Below are 18,393 nucleotides of genomic sequence, written 5' to 3'. Positions count from 1 at the left end.
AATTGTTAGAAACACACGATTTAACTAATTAAAAATCTATTAAGGATTCCACGCTAACTGTTCCGGCTAACTCTGGACAATTAAAATGAATTAAAATGTTGATTGTAACATATGAAGCTAAACAATTCTTCAAGCTTGCCACTTGATTTTATCTCAAACCTCATTCGTAACTTGACGATTACAATTCACATTCAAATCCTTTCATGATTCCTGAAAACACCTCGACCGAGAAGTTGAACCCGCCGCACCTTGCCTACGGAATGAAGATTTATACATACAGTTATACACCTGAAGAACTCTCGAACCCAAATTCATAATTTAACACATAACGTATTGAATCCTTTGCCATTTATTAGCAAGAACAACCCTACAATTCCTTTTCAAGAAGCTAATTTTGTCACAGCTCCACTTCGACTTTTCAGTGAGATTATTTCTATTATAATCATGATATTTATACCTTGTCCTTTCTCCGTCATTACCGGAAAACCTTTTATATCCCTCGACAACATCAACAGGTGCACCAGCAGATCGTTATCCTTTTGGCGAAATCAACAATCAGTATTTTGAAAATCTCGCGGAACTTCTTCCATCATATCTATAATGTATATCCCTAAGAATTTCATAATCTGAACGTGAAGTTTCTGAAAAACACCAGGGACTATGAAATAGTTCTTGAAATGCTAACGAAGCAGCAAAAACTGTAAACGACTTTAACGGTCAAAAGTTTGATGACAAAGAATAGTAAGGTGGTAAAGCTGAAAAAAAAAAAAAGTTTGGAACTAGAAAACGGATGAAGCAAAGTATGAAAGAGGCTGTGGATAAATCACAGGGACTGAACCTGCTCTCAAAGAATACAAATGATTCCGTACCTGCTGAAACCGTCAGTAAGAACCCTACTCTTTATTCAAAACCTTGCCCGGATGATATTTTTCATCATCATCTTATCTTAGATATTATAAGATATCTTCATATCATTCGTTATACATATTTTTCATATTTCTGGAGATATTTTTACAACTATTCCTATCTGCGATCATTTATCTCTCCGTAACATCTGCGTTACAATATAAAAGAAACTGTGTTAATTTCTAAATTCTGAAACCTCCGAGATTAAAATATAAATGATTTGAAGTAGTGTTGGGAACTGATGCATGAATTAGTATAATATAATGAAACTTGATCAACTTCATTATATTACAGTAAGTCATGTTAAGTTTCTAATGGAATGTGATGATTCACAGTACCGTCATCATGTGCCATGTTACACGGCTCTTACATTCTATCAAGTCTCCAAACATATTAGAACGTATCACCTTGATAGTTCTATTTTTCCGGAATATTCGAGTAATTTAACGAATCAAGATCGTGCCATTACAATTTCATTCTAAAACCAATAGCTAGGTTCATTCCAAATTTCCTACCTACGAATTTCGGACCATTGTTCGCTTGGCTCGAGGACGGGAAGAAGAAACGAAGGGACAAAACCTCAGAATAGAAATAGGAACATAAACCACAGCAAATAAGAGAGAGCATTAACTGTGGATGACAATGATTATAAGGGACGGGAGTAGGAACATCGAAATATAAGGGAAGGTATAAAACCTAACAACAACCCCGAAACTACAAACCGTGCATATCAATAGGTATTGCAACGTAAAGGCACGGGAGAATTAAAAACATTATAATTCCAAGGAAAGGATAAAAGAGAATAGATTCTTCTGGTGATAGATGAAAAAGAAGAATGAAAGATATGAAAGTTAGAAATATAACAAGGATTAGAATGGGATGGAGCATATTAGCGAATGTCTTAAAGTAGGAACTAAAGAGAAAGAATAGAAGATGTGGGAAGAAAGAAAGGGAAGGAGGTAAATTTATAGTGAAATATTCGACAAAGAAATCAAAACAGATTGCCGCGTTAAATCAAAGAAGATCCTGATCGCCGCAAAACTAAATCTTATTACATAAGATTTTCTTTAAAACCCTTAAATCCCGGAAATCGATCATAATCACGTCATCGGTTACAACAATTCTATATTTACTCATTTCACTCTTTTGTGATAGCTTCGCTCGTGCGTCTCACATAACCGAATCCTTTTATCTAAATCTTTCAATAATGATAAAATTTCATTATTACCTCATATTCGTCATGAAAACATTCCTATTGTTATTTATGACAACCTCTACCAAATTTCGAGGACGAAATTTCTTTAACGGGTGGGTACTGTAACGACCCGGAAATTTCCGACCAAATTTAAACTCTAATCTCTATATGGTTCCGACACGATAAGCAAAAACCCTAAAGTTGACCCGCACTTTTTCGATCGTTCTATACTTATAAGATTAATATTTACATAAATTAAACCTTACCAACATGATAAGCAATCCAAATTGTTGAGACTTATGTTTTCGAAAAGAGTTTTACACAACGTTTGACCGTCTAGTTTGACCGATGATATCACGAACTATACAATATATGATAATTATACGTTTGTGTATATATATGTATATATACATATTTAACATGATCTAAGAATGTTTTAATATCTCATTTTGTATTAATAACAATAAGTTATAAGTATATTTTGAAACTACTAACTTAAGTTTTCAAAACGATAACCATACGTAACGTTATTTGACTTAAATACTTATGACCTATAATGTTTATACATATATCGTATAAGTAATGTATTTAATCACTTTTAAAGACTTAAATACATAAAACAATATAAGTATATTTACAAAAGATAGCTATATTTGAATCCTCGTTCCGTTTTCTCAAAGATTTCTATACGTATACCTAGGGTATATGTACCCGTATCATACACAGCTTCTAGATGTATTTTCTATTGGTATATACCAATAAAAATCTGCTCCTTAGCAGCCTTAAATGATTAAGAAACATGTGGAACCAACCATTTGTCAAGTATCATGAATTATTTAGCAAGAAAACAAAGTTAGGTATTTTTTTTTCCTTTATAACCTAAAAACGTTTTTATGCATGCACACCATTTCTTCACCCCATTTTCTTATACTTACACTTCCATTTCTCTCTCAAAATACTCTTAACTTCATACTTGATCATCTCCAAGCATTTTCCCCATCATTTAGCTTCAAAAACCTTACTTAAACACCATAAGAAAACCATACAAAAACACTTCAAGAAATCCTTCCAAGAACACAAACTTACTTCCAATCTTTCATCCAATTCCATCACCCTTTTGGTTCTAGCTTTTTACTCCTCTTTTACAGAAACCTTGTCCAAGGAACTTGAGGTAGTATCTATGTTCATAACCTTATTCGATTCATATATATATAGCTATCATATTTTGTGGTATACAATTTTAACAACAAGAACATAGTTTGAAAGTTTTCAAACTTGTTTGCAAACTAAATAGATCCTTCTAACTTAACTTTTAAAATACTTCAAGACCTGTAATATAACTTAAATATATGCTAACTTAACAAGGTATAACTTGGTTTTTCAAAGAATATCTTAAAAACTGTTTTTACGACGTCGGAGTGTAACCGGGGACTGTTTTGGGTTGGATAATTAAAAACTATCTTAAACTTTGAATTGGAGGTTTATGTTCTGGAAAAATGATTTTTACTATAAATATGTTAACACATAAAAATTTCATGATTTAATTCAAAGTATAAGTATTTTTAGAAAAATGGTCATTAAGTGTTATTTTTTTTGTAACTAAAATGTTTAACTTCATAAGTTTCACTAAAGTTTCACCTATGCCGTGTGATTTTGAATACAAACCAAGGTATTTTCAGTTCATAGTCTTAAAGAGGGACTCGATCCAAGGAGATGGCAAGTTGAATCAACGAAAACGGATTTGTAACGAAGAAACTATGACCGAAACAAAATTGGTTACCCTAGACTTGTTTAACTTCGGGATTAATTGGGAAAAATTAAATAAATCACATATTTCTAAGATAACATGATATTTTATATATATGTACTTATAATTCAATTTTATATGGTTCAGGATCACCCGTAAACAACACGAGAAGATTAATCATAAGATCCCATGTTTGTACGCAACACGTCATTTGACAACACCGGTACTTTATGTACGCAACACGTCATTTGACAACACCGGTACCATGGGTCAAGATTAATCTCGACCAATACATATACGATGGGGTTTTATTTATTTCGTTGGGGGTTTTATTTATTTCATTGCGGGTATATTAAACATCTAAAAATGAACCATTAAAATTGAATTACTAACAACGAGCTGCTAACTACGGACTAAGGAATTATTCAAAGTATTAAAAGTATAACAAGTATATATATGTGACGTTTGTTTAAAAAGAAAAGGTATTGAAATATTATATATGGATAGGTTCGTGATATCAACCGGAGACCAAGTCAAATTATATATATCTTCAAGACGAAAGTGAGTATATAGTCCCACTTTTAAACTCTAAATATTTCGGGATGAGAATACATGTATTTTATGTTTTACGTTATGGACACAAGTAACTGAAAAATATATTCTACGTTGAGTTGTACCACTGGCATACTTCCCTGTAGCTTGGTAACTGTTATTTACAGCGGTATTGTAAACGCGAATCCTGTTGATAGATCTATCAGGCCTGACAACCCCAACCGGACTGGACGACCAGTATTCAACGGTTGCACAGTACTTCGTTTCGTGACTACACTTGGTACGGTGTAGTAAGATTTCATAATAAAGGGAATATGCGACGTGATTAAATGTTAAGTATGGTTACCAAGTGCTCAACCACTTAGAATATTTTTATTAAAATGTTTATATATGAAATCTTGTGGTCTATATTTATATCGCTGTCGACATTAAACCTATATCTCACCAACTTTATGTTGACATTTTAAAGCATGTTATTCTCAGGTATGAATTAAGTCTTCCGCTGTGCATTATCTCGTACTAAGGATACTACTTGAGGCCATTAAGGACTTATATCATAAGGCGTTGCATTCGAGTCATTGAAGTTCATAGAGACTATTATTAAGTAAATGGCGGTTTAGGTCATTTGAATATTATGAAATGTCAGGCGAATATGTCAATTATGGATGTAACTATAGATTGTCTTTTAAGAATAAATGCAACGTTTGTAAGATATATCATATAGAGGGCAAGTACCTCGCAATGTTATCAACTATTGTAATTCGTTTGTAATCAATATGGACAACGTCCGGATGATTAGTTTCGGATCCTTTCAGCTTTGCAGTTCTTTCATCTCGCTGGGTGCGAGTCTATAAGGAGCACGAGCTATTGGTGCAGCTCCTGGTACAAGATCTATTTGAAATTCAACATATCGATGTGGAGGTAGTCCCGGTAATTCTTTCGGAAATACATCGGGAAATTCTTTTGCGACGGGAACATCATTGATGTTCTTTTCTTCAGTTTGTACTTTCTCGACGTGTGCTAGAACAGCATATCAACCTTTTCTTATTAGTTTTTGTGCCTTCAAATTACTAATAAGATGTAGCTTCGTGTTGCCCTTTTCTCCGTACACCATTAAGGGTTTTCCTTTTTCTCGTATAATGCGAATTGCATTTTTGTAACAAACGATCTCTGCTTTCACTTCTTTCAACCAGTCCATACCGATTATCACATCAAAACTCCCTAACTCTACTGGTATCAAGTCAATCTTAAATATTTCGCTACCCAGTTTAATTTCTCGATTCCGGCATATATTATCTGCTAAAATTAATTTACCGTTTGCTAATTCGAGTAAAAATTTACTATCCAACAGCGTCAATGGACAACTTAATTTAGCACAAAAATCTCTACTCGTATAGCTTCTATCCGCACCCGAATCAAATAAAACGTAAGCAGATTTATTGTCAATAAGAAACGTACCCGTAACAAGCTCCGGGTCTTCCTGTGCCTCTGCTGCATTAATATTGAAAACTCTTCCGCAGCCTTGTCCATTCGTGTTCTCCTGGTTCGGGCAATTTCTAATAATGTGGCCCGGTTTTCCACATTTATAACAAACTACATTGGCATAACTTGCTTCGACACTACTTGCTCCGCCATTACTCGTTCCGACACCATTTGTTCCTTTCGTTCTGTTAACCCCTGGTCCGTAGACCTCACACTTCACCGCGCTATGACCATTTCTTTTACACTTGTTGCAAAATTTGGTGCAGAACCCCGAGTGATACTTTTCACACCTTTGGCATAGCTGCTTCTGATTGTTGTTGTTGTTGCGGTTGTTATTGTTGTTGGGATGATTGTTGTAGTTGCTGTTGCTGTTGTTGTTGTTGTTGTTGTTGTTGTTGTTGTTGTTGTTGTTGTTGGGTCATTTGTTGTAGTTGCGATTTATGTTGCGATTGTTGGGATAATTGTTGCGATTATTATTGTAATTGCTGTTGTTGTTGTATTGGTGATTCTTATCACCGTTTTCCTCCCACTTTCTTTTGACTTGCTTTACATTGGCCTCTTCAGCCATCTGTTCTTTAATTCTTTCCTCAATCTGGTTCACTAGTTTGTGAGCAATTCTACATGCCTGTTGTATGGAGGCGGGCTCGTGTGAACTTATATCTTCTTGGATTCTTTCCGGTAATCCTTTCACAAACGCGTCGATCTTCTCTTCCTCATCTTCGAACTCTCCCGAACACAATAGGCACAATTCTGCGAATCGTCTTTCGTACGTGGTAATATCAAATCCTTGGGTTCGTAACCCTTAAGTTCTGTCTTGAGCTTATTGACCTCGATTCTGGGACGGTACTTCTCGTTCATCAAGTGCTTGAATGCTGACCACGGTAGTGCGTACGCATCATCTTGTCCCACTTGCTCTAGATAGGTATTCCACCATGTTAATGCAGTACCTGTGAAGGTATGCGTAGGGTACTTTACTTTGTCCTCTTCAGTACACTTACTTATGGAAAACACCGATTCGACCTTCTCGGTCCACCGTTTCAATCCGATCGGTCCTTCGGTTCCATCAAATTCCAAAGGTTTGCAGGCAGTGAATTCTTTGTAGGTGCATCCTACACGATTTCCTGTACTGCTAGATCCAAGGTTATTGTTGGTATGTAGCGCAGCCTGTACTGCGGCTATGTTTGAAGCTAGAAAAGTACGGAATTCCTCTTCATTCATATTCACGGTGTGTCGAGTAGTCGGTGCCATTTCCTTCAAAATAGTCAAATGGAACAAGTTAATCATACAGAATATTAATAGTAGTTAATAGTATTTCATAGTATAATATGAACTCATTTATAAAAGCTTTTTCTTCATATTAGCGTTTTATAAGTTTAAATTCGGGTAGTACCTACCCGTTAAGTTCATACTTAGTAGCTAATATACAATTCAACTACTACAATTCTATATGAAAAACTGATTATAATAATATTTTGCGTTCAAACTTTTATACAATATTTTACAAACTTACAATACCGCTTATTTTACATAAAGCATGAAATATAGCACACAATAACTTTGATACAAGATAGTTGTGAAGATAATTCTAGCTAGTACACAAGTCGTTCAGTAAAGGCAATAAAGACACGTAATTCATACGTCCAGAAACAAGTCATGCATTCTGGTTTTACTAGGACTACTTCCCATCCTTGGTCTTGTGGAACATAACAGTTATGGCCGTTGATAAGACAGCGTGTTGTAACGTCGTCAAAGGGACGAGGGTTACGTAATGTCCAACAGTCCCGTAACAATCTAAAAACCTCATTTCTTACCCCAATTACGGACTCCGTCACTTGTGGGAACGTTTTGTTTAATAGTTGTAGCCCGATGTTCTTGTTCTCACTTTGGTGGGAAGCGAACATTACTAATCTGTAAGCATAACATGCTTCTTTATGTTGCATGTTAGCCGCTTTTTCTAAATCACGAAGTCCTATATTCGGATATATTGAGTCAAAATAATTTCTTAACCCGTTGCGTAAAATAGCATTTGGGTTCCCCGCAATATATGCATCAAAGTAAACACATCGTAACTTATGGGTTTCCCAATGTGATATCCCCCATCTTTCAAATGAAAGTCTCTTATAAACCAAGACATTCTTGGAACGTTCTTCGAATGTCTTACAAACTGATTTCACCGTAAATATTGTGCCGAAGAATTATGACCGAATCTAGACAAGATTTCATCAATCATGTCTCCGGGTAGGTCTCTTAAAATATTGGGTTGTCTATCCATTTTGTGTTTTTATACTGTAAAATAGACAAGAGTTAGATTCATAAAAAAAAATACTTATTAATACAAGCAATTTTTACATATATCATAAAGCATAAGCACACTATATTACATATATTACATCACACGAATACAACTATCTTATTCCGACTCGCTCGTTTCTTATTCTTCGGTTTTGGTTCGTTTTGCCAAGTTTCTAGGGATATATGATGTTCCCCTAATACGAGCTGTCGTTTTCCACAACGGTTTAGAAAAACCAGGTGGTTTAGAGGTTCCCGGGTCATTGTTACAACTTAAGGGCTTCGGGGGTTGACGATACATATAAAGTTCTTCGGGGTTGGAATTAGATTTCTCTATTTTTATGCCCTTTCCCTTATTATTTTCTTTTGCCTTTTTAAATTCAGTTGGGGTAATTTCTATAACATCATCGGAATTCTCGTCGGAATCCGATTCATCGGAGAATTGGTAATCCTCCCAATATTTTGCTTCCTTGGCGGAAACACCATTGACCATAATTAACCTTGGTCGGTTGGTTGAGGATTTTCTTTTACTTAACCGTTTTATTATTTCCCTCACCGGTTCTATTTCCTCCTCCGGTTCCTCCTCTTCCAGTTCTGATTCTTCTTCCGGTTCTGATTCTTCTTCCGATTCTTCTTCGGGAACTTGTGAATCAGTCCAATATATATTCGACTCTTTGTTTTTATTAGGTGAGTCAAAGAGATTTGTGCTAGAGGTAGACATCTATCACACAATATCAAACATGTTAAGAGATTAATATATCACATAATATATACATGTTGATAATATATAGTTTCCAACAAAAATTTTAAGCAATCATTTTTAAAGAAAACACGGTCGAAGTCCAGACTCACTAATGCATCCTAACAAACTCGATAAGACACACTAATGCAAATTTCTAGTTCTCTAAGACCAATGCTCTGATACCAACTGAAATGTCCCGTTCTTATTGATTAAAAACGTTCCATATTAATTGATTTTGTTGCGAGGTTTTGACCTCTATATGAGACATTTTTTCAAAGACTGCATTCATTTTTAAAATAAACCATAACCTTTATTTCATAAATAAAGGTTTAAAAAGCTTTACGTAGATTATCAAATAATGATAATCTAAAATATCCTGTTTACACACGACCATTACATAATGGTTTACAATACAAATATGTTACAACGAAATAAGTTTCTTGAATGTAGTTTTTACACAATATCATACAAGCATGGACTCCAAATCTTGTCCTTATTTAAGTATGCGACAGCGGAAGCTCTTAATAATTACCTGAGAATAAACATGCTTAAAACGTTAACAAAAAATATTGGTGAGTTATAGGTTTAGCCTATATATATCAAATCGTAACAATAGACCACAAGATTTCATATTTCAATATACATCCCATACATAGAGATAAAAATCATTCATATGGTGAACACCTGGTAACCGACATTAACAAGATGCATATATAAGAATATCCCCATCATTCCGGGACACCCTTCGGATATGATATAAATTTCGAAGTACTAAAGCATCCGGTACTTTGGATGGGGTTTGTTAGGCCCAATAGATCTATCTTTAGGATTCGCGTCAATTAGGGTGTCTGTTCCCTAATTCTTAGATTACCAGACTTAATAAAAAGGGGCATATTCGATTTCGATAATTCAACCATAGAATGTAGTTTCACATACTTGTGTCTATTTTGTAAATCATTTATAAAACCTGCATGTATTCTCATCCCAAAAATATTAGATTTTTAAAAGTGGGACTATAACTCACTTTCACAGATTTTTACTTCGTCGGGAAGTAAGACTTGGCCACTGGTTGATTCACAAACCTATAACAATATATACATATATATCAAAGTATGTTCAAAATATATTTACAACACTTTTAATACATTTTTGATGTTTTAAGTTTATTAAGTCAGCTGTCCTCGTTAGCAACCTACAACTAGTTGTCCACAGTTAGATGTACAGAAATAAATCGATAAATATTATCTTGAATCAATCCACAACCCAGTGTATACGTATCTCAGTATTGATCACAACTCAAACTATATATATATTTTGGAATCAACCTCAACCCTGTATAGCTAACTCCAACATTCACATATAGAGTGTCTATGGTTGTTCCGCAATATATATATATATAGATGGGTCGACATGATAGGTCGAAACATTGTATACGTGTCTATGGTATCTCAAGATTACATAATATACAATATAAGTTGATTAGGTTATGGTTGGAATAGATTTATTACTAACTTTCACGTAGGTAAAATGAGTAGTTTTTATCAATCTTGTTTTACTCGCCATTTCTTCGTTTCTAATCCGTTTTGAGTGATTCCAGTGGCCACGATTTCGTATTGAACTTAACTTTATGAATCTAAACAGAAAAAGTATAAGTTTATAGTCGGAAATACAAGTTACAAGTCGTTTTTGAAAGAGGTAGTCATTTCCGTCGAAAGAACGACATCTTGATGACCATTTTGAAAAACATACTTATTAAAACATTTTAACTGAGTCGTTAAGTCATCGTTAGTCGTTACATGTAAATGTTGTTTTGAAACCTTTAGGTTAACGATCTTGTTGAATGTTGTTAACCCATTGTTTATTATAACAAATGAGATGTTAAATTGTTATATTATCATGATATTATGATATATAATATATCTTAGTATGATATATATACAGTTAAATGTCGTTACAACGATAATCGTTACATATATGTCTCGTTTCGAAATCATTAAGTTAGTAGTCTTATTTTTACATATGTATTTCATTGTTAATATACTTAATAATATATTTACTTATCATTTAACATAATTAACCAAGTGTATCAATATCTTAATATGATTCATATGTACCTAGTAAGACGTTGTTATAACGATAATCGTTATATATATCGTTTTCGAGTTTCTTAAATTAATAGTCTCATTTTTATGTATATAACTCATTGTTAAAATACCTAATGAGATACATACTTATAATAAAATCATGTTAACTATATATATAACCATATATATGTCATCGTATAGTTTTTACAAGTTTTAACGTTCGTGAATCACCGGTCAACTTGGGTGGTCAATTGTCTATATGAAACCTATTTCAATTAATCAAGTCTTAACAAGTTTGATTGCTTAACATGTTGGAAACACTTAATCATGTAAATAACAATTTCATTTAATATATATATAAACATAGAAAAGTTCGGGTCACTACAGCAAGTAGGTATATTATATATATGTATGGGTATAATTATTGCATTCACTAAGCTTTGCTTACCCTCTCATTGTTTATCTTTTTATAGGCTCCGGCATTGACAAGGGTAAGGGCATTCGATTGGATTAGAGATCCCGCTTGTTGTTTAGGAGACGCTTTTGGGATGTGATAGCTTTTGGAGTTTGACCGAGACTTGGGTAGTTTAACCCCAAACACCATGCTCATAGTGTCGTTTGGAAATTAAACTAATGTGGTCGAAACTCATGATTTGTACGAAACTCGTAAAACGGCCGATGTGGGCCTCGTTTTGTAAAACTTGTATTATGATTAATTCGTGTTAGTTTTACATATATGAACATGTGGTAAAAAGCGTTTCGCCTAAATATGTCGGGAAGTGGGAGATCTTTATTTGCAAAATTGTAAAACCGGACAGAACTGAAAACGCCCTGTGCGCGCCGCGCACCCTGTGGTGGTGCGCGTGGATCACTATTCTGTAAATAAAAAAAATATATTTTCTTTCGTGTGTTCGGTTGGTTATTGGTTTGGGTCGTTACAAGTAATGTTACTTTTACCGACGATTTTTCCTTTCACATCGCCACCAAAAATTACATCACCTCCATTGTGCTCCGTATACTTTGTGAAGAACTCTTTGTTGCCCGTCATGTGTGTTGTACATCCACTATCAATTATTCACTCTTCATTTTGTACAACACCATTGAGACAAACCTATATTTAATCAATCAATAACTTTGGTACCCAATGTTTGTTGGGTCCGGGATGATTAGCATTAAAGACTCCTATTCTAACCCATCTTTTCACAATATTAACATTGTTGTTCTTTTTAAGAAGTGTTTTAGTCTCAACCTTACTTCTTCTAAAGTTTTGATTGATTATTCCTCTTGAAGGATTTTTCACAAGTGACTTGATTTCTTTTCTACTTATTTTAACTTGATTAATTATGGAAGCCTTTGATTTTGGTATTTCCACTTCTTTGGGTTTAACAAACACTATCGGCTTATGTTTGGATGATTTTACCTCTAGAGTATTCTCTTTGTATCCTAGCCCTTGTTTATTATTTGTTGGTTTTTGAACACTCAAAATATTTTCTAACACTTTACTACTTCCATCATATTTTGAGAACTTAATTTTGTTTTCAAGTAGTTTTTTAGTTTTGTTCAAAACAAGGTTTTCATGTTTTAAGTCATCACATGTAAGGCATTCTTGTGAGTTAGATATTCTTTCTTTAAGTTGTAAGATTTCTAACCTAAGCAAGTTATTTTCTTCCTTTAGACTTGTGTTTTTGTTACTTACTTTACTACTTAAGATACGTAATTTAACAAAGTTATCAATACTAAACTCAAGAGAATTTGAAAGTACCTCATTGTCGGTTTGTCCGACTTGTGATGCCTTGTCGTCATCACTTGGAATATCAATGGCCACGAGACACGTTTCCTTTCCTTCTTCTTGTGTGTCATTTTCTTCATCATCCCATGCACCTCCAAGAAACGCCTTTTCATTCTTTCTCTTAGGACATTCACTTATCAAGTGGTTTGGGACACCGCACCAGAAATATTTTCGTACAAACTTTTTCTTGGAATCGAATGACGTTTTCTTTTGTTCCATTGGAGGACGAACATGGTTTCCCGGCCTTCGATAAAATTTCCTAAATGAGCGAACAATAAATACAAGTTGTTCATCATCATTTAGAATATCATCATCGTTATCATCGATGTCATATTCATCATGAATCTTAGCCTTTAGAGCGATTGACTTGTTCTTTTCTCTCTTGGCCTTTTCTCCCTCATTATCTTTATCTAGTATGACCTCATGAACTTTGAGATTTCCAATGAGTTCATCTAGAGTTAACTTCTCCGCATTCTTTGATTCGTCAATTGCCGTCACCTTTGGTCTCCATCTTGATGGTAGGGCTCTTAAGAATTTTCGAACACATTGCTTATCCGTGTAGATTGTACCTAGAGCTTTCAAACTTGAACAAATATTGTTAAATCTAGTATAGGCACTATCTATTTTTACATAATCTTCAATGGCAAATTGTTCATATTTAGTTATAAGCAATTCTACTTTATTTTCTATGACTTGCGGGTTTCCATGATGAGTAACCATGATACTATCCCAAATTTCTTTAGCACTACCCATCATAAAAACTCTCTCATATTCTTTTCTAGGCAAAACATTAAAAATGGTCATTTTAGCTTCATAGTTTTTTCCTACATCTACTTTGTGTTCCTTAGTCCATTTTTCCTCGGGTATGTATATTTTAGTTTTCTTATCATCACCAAACTTAAATGGAACATAATCACCTTTAATAATAATGTTCTAATAGTCTATATCTTTGGAGTGGACATACGTTTCAAATCGATGCTTCCAATAGCAAAATCCTTCACTTTCAAGAAGTGGAGGCCTTTGCATTGAGCATCCTTCACTATAGTTCAAGTTCTCAAATTTTTGTTCCATGATCTTAAACTCTAAGATTTGCAAAAATGGGTCTTAATTTCAAATTAGTAATTTTTGACAAAACGTTTAGAACAACCGCTCTGATACCAATTGTAAGTAATTAGAGAGGGGGGGTGAATAGTTACTTAGTCGATTTTTAAAATTTTCTTTGCGTTTTCTTAAACTTGAACTTGATATACTTTAACTTGAAATGTTTGTTCTCCAATGATACTAGTAAGATATATATATATATATATATATATATATATATATATATATATATATATATATATATATATATATATATATATATATATATATATCAAAAGATAAGGGAAGAGAGAACAAACACAGCGATTTATAGTGGTTCGGGAAGATGTTAACTAATCTTCCTTAATCCACTCCTCAATTCTACGAATTGAGATTTTTTTCATCACTATGATACTCCAAACTAGGTGGAGTGTCCGGATACAACATTTGTTCTTCGATAAGCCGCACCTTGTGAACCCTTACGTCCCTTTGAAGACTTCACAATCACCTAAAGCTCTTACCACAAGATCCTAATGCACTATCCTATTGAAATACACAACTAACTTTTAGATCCCTTTAAGAAGATAGTTTACAAGTAAACTTATAACTTAAGCTTACAAGTACTCTTGCTAGAATCACTTTAAAAAGATTACAATTAATTATAAGAATGATATCAGTAAGTATGAAAAAATATGAGTGCAAGAGGTGAGTCTTCAAATGCTCCAAGCCTTGGCTATTATAGAAAGAGAAATCTGCCTGGAAGCTGTACGGCTGACAGCACGGTCGACCATGGTTCGACCGTGTACCTCTGACATCTGATTCTTATGGCCATTTTTGTCCTCTGAAAATCGTCATTTTCCCTTGTTGAATAGCTGCAACTAAAGGCGAATTACCTCTGAAATCATCCCCATTACCCCTTTCGTTTTGGACATAAGTGTGGAAGTTGACATGTTCATAAAAGAAGAAAGTCTTCAAGCTTTGACCATTTTCCATTGATTACTTAAATAGGTAATTGTAGAATTTTGTCTCTTGACAAACCATTATCTTCCAAAACTTCATCAACTTATCTTAATTACTTGTCATTTTGCCAATGGAAGCATTTTGTCCCTTAGAATCTTGTTGTATCTTAAATGAACTAGTTTGAATCTAGTTGGAGCTTACTTGGAGATTATTACATTAACAACTAACTAGTTCATACTTGTACATACATAAAATGATACATAGAAGTTATGGGAGATCAACTCTTTTGTTGGGACTTTTGATGACCATCATTAGTATGTATTTAAATGACATTTTGTAACAAGTAAAAATAAAACACTTATGTGTTTGACCTTAATTGAGCTTAAGATGTCATTAGGAGTAATTATTAAAATTAATATTTTTTAGTTCAAAACTCTTTTGAGATCAAAAAGGGCAACTATTATAAGTATGTTTAAAAAGGTTTTATAAATTATAGATGACTCAAAGTGGTCTAACTTAAAGTGGATGATTTTGGTAACAGAGAAAACTGCGGTCGATCTGCGGTCGACCGTGTACTTGACCGCATAACATAGATTTGAAAAAGATTACAGCCGTTGGTACATGGCATCCACAGTCAGACCCACGGTCGACCGTGGTGCAGCCGCATAGCAAATTTACCAAGTTTAATTATTTATGTATTGGTCTTTTGCTAGAGATAGTGTAGGCTTATGAACTCATGTCGTCTTACATATGATTAAGCACTTATCTCTTTTGTGTCAACATCAAAACAAAGTGATTAACTTTTGAATATTATGATTGGAATCTTAACCAACAGATCGTTAGTTAAAAATACATGTTTGGTCGCTGAAGTTATTAAAAATTTCACCCATAATCCTCTTCATCATCTTCGTTAATATCTTCATTTCACCACCACCACCAGTCCACCACCACCATCTATGCAAATTAGAACTCCAAATCAAGAGAAAAGTGCATCAAATATAGCGATTAACATATTTGCAAGGTATTCAGATCCAAAATCTCATCAACTTTGAAGAATCATTAATGAACAGGGGTGTTCATCTTCATATGAAATCAAACATTGAACTCACTATTTATAAGGTTTTAACTCACGATTCCTTAATGAAAAGTGTAGAAAATTACATCTAGAATGCTCGATAAACATTATCATAACCTGAATCACAACATAGATTTTAAATTTGATGATGAACAATTCGGTTGACTTTTTACTCTGAAGTTTGACTCTGAAATTTATCCTCAAACCATTGAGTTAGGTTATGAAATATTTCAGAAAGCATCACGAAGTGTTTTGAATCACTTCTGCAATTTTACATTTGATTATAACTTTCTGGATCAAACCGGAGACCAAAAAGATGAACGTTTTCGCCAATAATGAACTTGGTCCGGAAATGAATCGAAAACTGTTAATTGTGTTTGATGATCGTAGAAGGTTCGGATATTGATAAGGTTCACAAATATACACTCGATATGATCTGTAATTGGCTAAATCATTTCGGGCACCTATATGATTATGTTGTTCAACATGAAGATGCACACGAAGATGATGAACTGCACTTTTGATCCACTTCTTTTAATGATTCACAAATGATGTAAGAACACTTAGGATATTGAACCACAAAATAAATTGTAGATTCAACTTGTGAAGATGATTATGATTGAGAATTCTGTAATTTGAGCTTGATGTTGATGATTGAATCGTGAAATGTAGCAACAAATTGTTATGGATTTTGATGATGAAATCGTGAACTTTAGCAACAAGTTCGGACGATGAATAAGATGCAGATATTAATAATATTCAGACTATTTAACTCCTGAACTTTCTTGATGAAGATGGTGGCGGTGGCGGTGGTGGGAATGAAGATATTAATAAAGATGATGAAGAGGATTATGGATGAATTTTTAAATGAACTTCAGGGACCAAACGTGTATTTTTGACTAACGATCGTTAATGAATTTGACGGAGATTACCTCAATATTAAAATTTTTGAATACAACAACAACAACAACAACAATAGCAACAAAACCCAATACCACATGAGTGGTGTATGAGGGAGGTGAGATGTAGACAATCCTTCCCTTATCCGAGAATAAAAACAATTCATTTCTCCACCCAGAGTGAAACACTCTCAAAAGTAGAAAAAATCATCCTTCTCTCTATTCGACGGATAAAGAGATTGCTTTCGAGTGAACCTCCGGCCAAAAAGTAAGAATTTTTTTTTAAAAAAGTAAAATAAAATTCAGACGCCATGGAAATGGTAGAATCAAATTTCCATGGGTTTAAATCCTGCCTGGAATTCAATTTAGGCTCTAAACGACAGTCAAGACACCAATAAATTAATTGGAGATTACCTTGATTGTCAAATTACATGTTTTATCCCTTACTTTTTACCTACCTTTTCGTTTTACATGTATAAACTAACTTTTCCGTTTTACATGTATAAAGTAAGGTTATAAATGAACATTACCTTATTATCCTTATCTAGTTTTGGAAGTGGATTATTAATTTGAAGCTTCCCAGAAATGAAAACAAGTTTATTGAATTGAGACGTGGGAGTACTATTTAGGTCTAGTTGTGATCCCTCTACCAAATACAAATTTGGGGTAAGCTCTGAAGCACAAAGTTTAGTTAGGCGTTGTCCGTTTTTTCAGTCTGCAGATTTTATTATGTCTTATATGTGCGCATGCGGTCATTTTTACCTAAGATTGTTTATTTATTGAAAACATAAGATAAAATAATGTCTTATTCTGTCTGAAACCTGGCAGACTTACTAATATGTTTCTTAGTGTTGCATACATGATTAATTTACATGTAGACATAAAATAAAAGGTATTCATTATTCACCATACAAACCTTTAGACTACATCTCCTCAAAGACCTGGCCCGGAGATGTACAGACAAAATCATCTTAAAAAACAAACAACACCTTAGTGTTGGGAGTAATTTTGCATAAAAGGGTTCATGTATTTCATCATGGACTGACATTATTTTTTACATTTTTCGAGTTGATCTCGAACGTATGCTTTATATGACCATTTTCAACCATTACCTACTTCCTCATCAAGACTAATGTCAAATCTGCACCACATCAACACTTCCTTACCAGGACTATCTCATTACTAAATCACTTCCAACCGTGACATATATTCTCATAAAAATTGGGACGCACATTATACCAACGTACAATATAAAGATAATAGTACAATTTATTCACCATCTTCAAAAACCTCCGCCCTCACATATGTTGAAAAAGTAGGGAATGGAGCATGAGAGTTAGTAGGGCTAGCGAGGGTTAGCTCACCGTTGATGGCGCCCTCGATGGCTAAAGGAGGTAGTGAGGACATGAACGGTTGGGAGCACTCTACTATCTTTCATATATTGTTCCGCGAAATAGAACATTAATGCCCGTCATCGTTACTTATTTGTGAGGACTATTTTGGATATATAGATGTTACAACATAATGTGTAGTTAATGTAGGATATCATGCATAGTAACCATAGGAAGTGGTAAAATAAACTTTAATAACACA

This window comes from Rutidosis leptorrhynchoides, chromosome 8, assembly GCF_046630445.1.
Source record: "Rutidosis leptorrhynchoides isolate AG116_Rl617_1_P2 chromosome 8, CSIRO_AGI_Rlap_v1, whole genome shotgun sequence".
Taxonomy (NCBI): Eukaryota; Viridiplantae; Streptophyta; class Magnoliopsida; order Asterales; family Asteraceae; genus Rutidosis; species Rutidosis leptorrhynchoides.
This window is presented reverse-complemented; position numbering follows the sequence as displayed.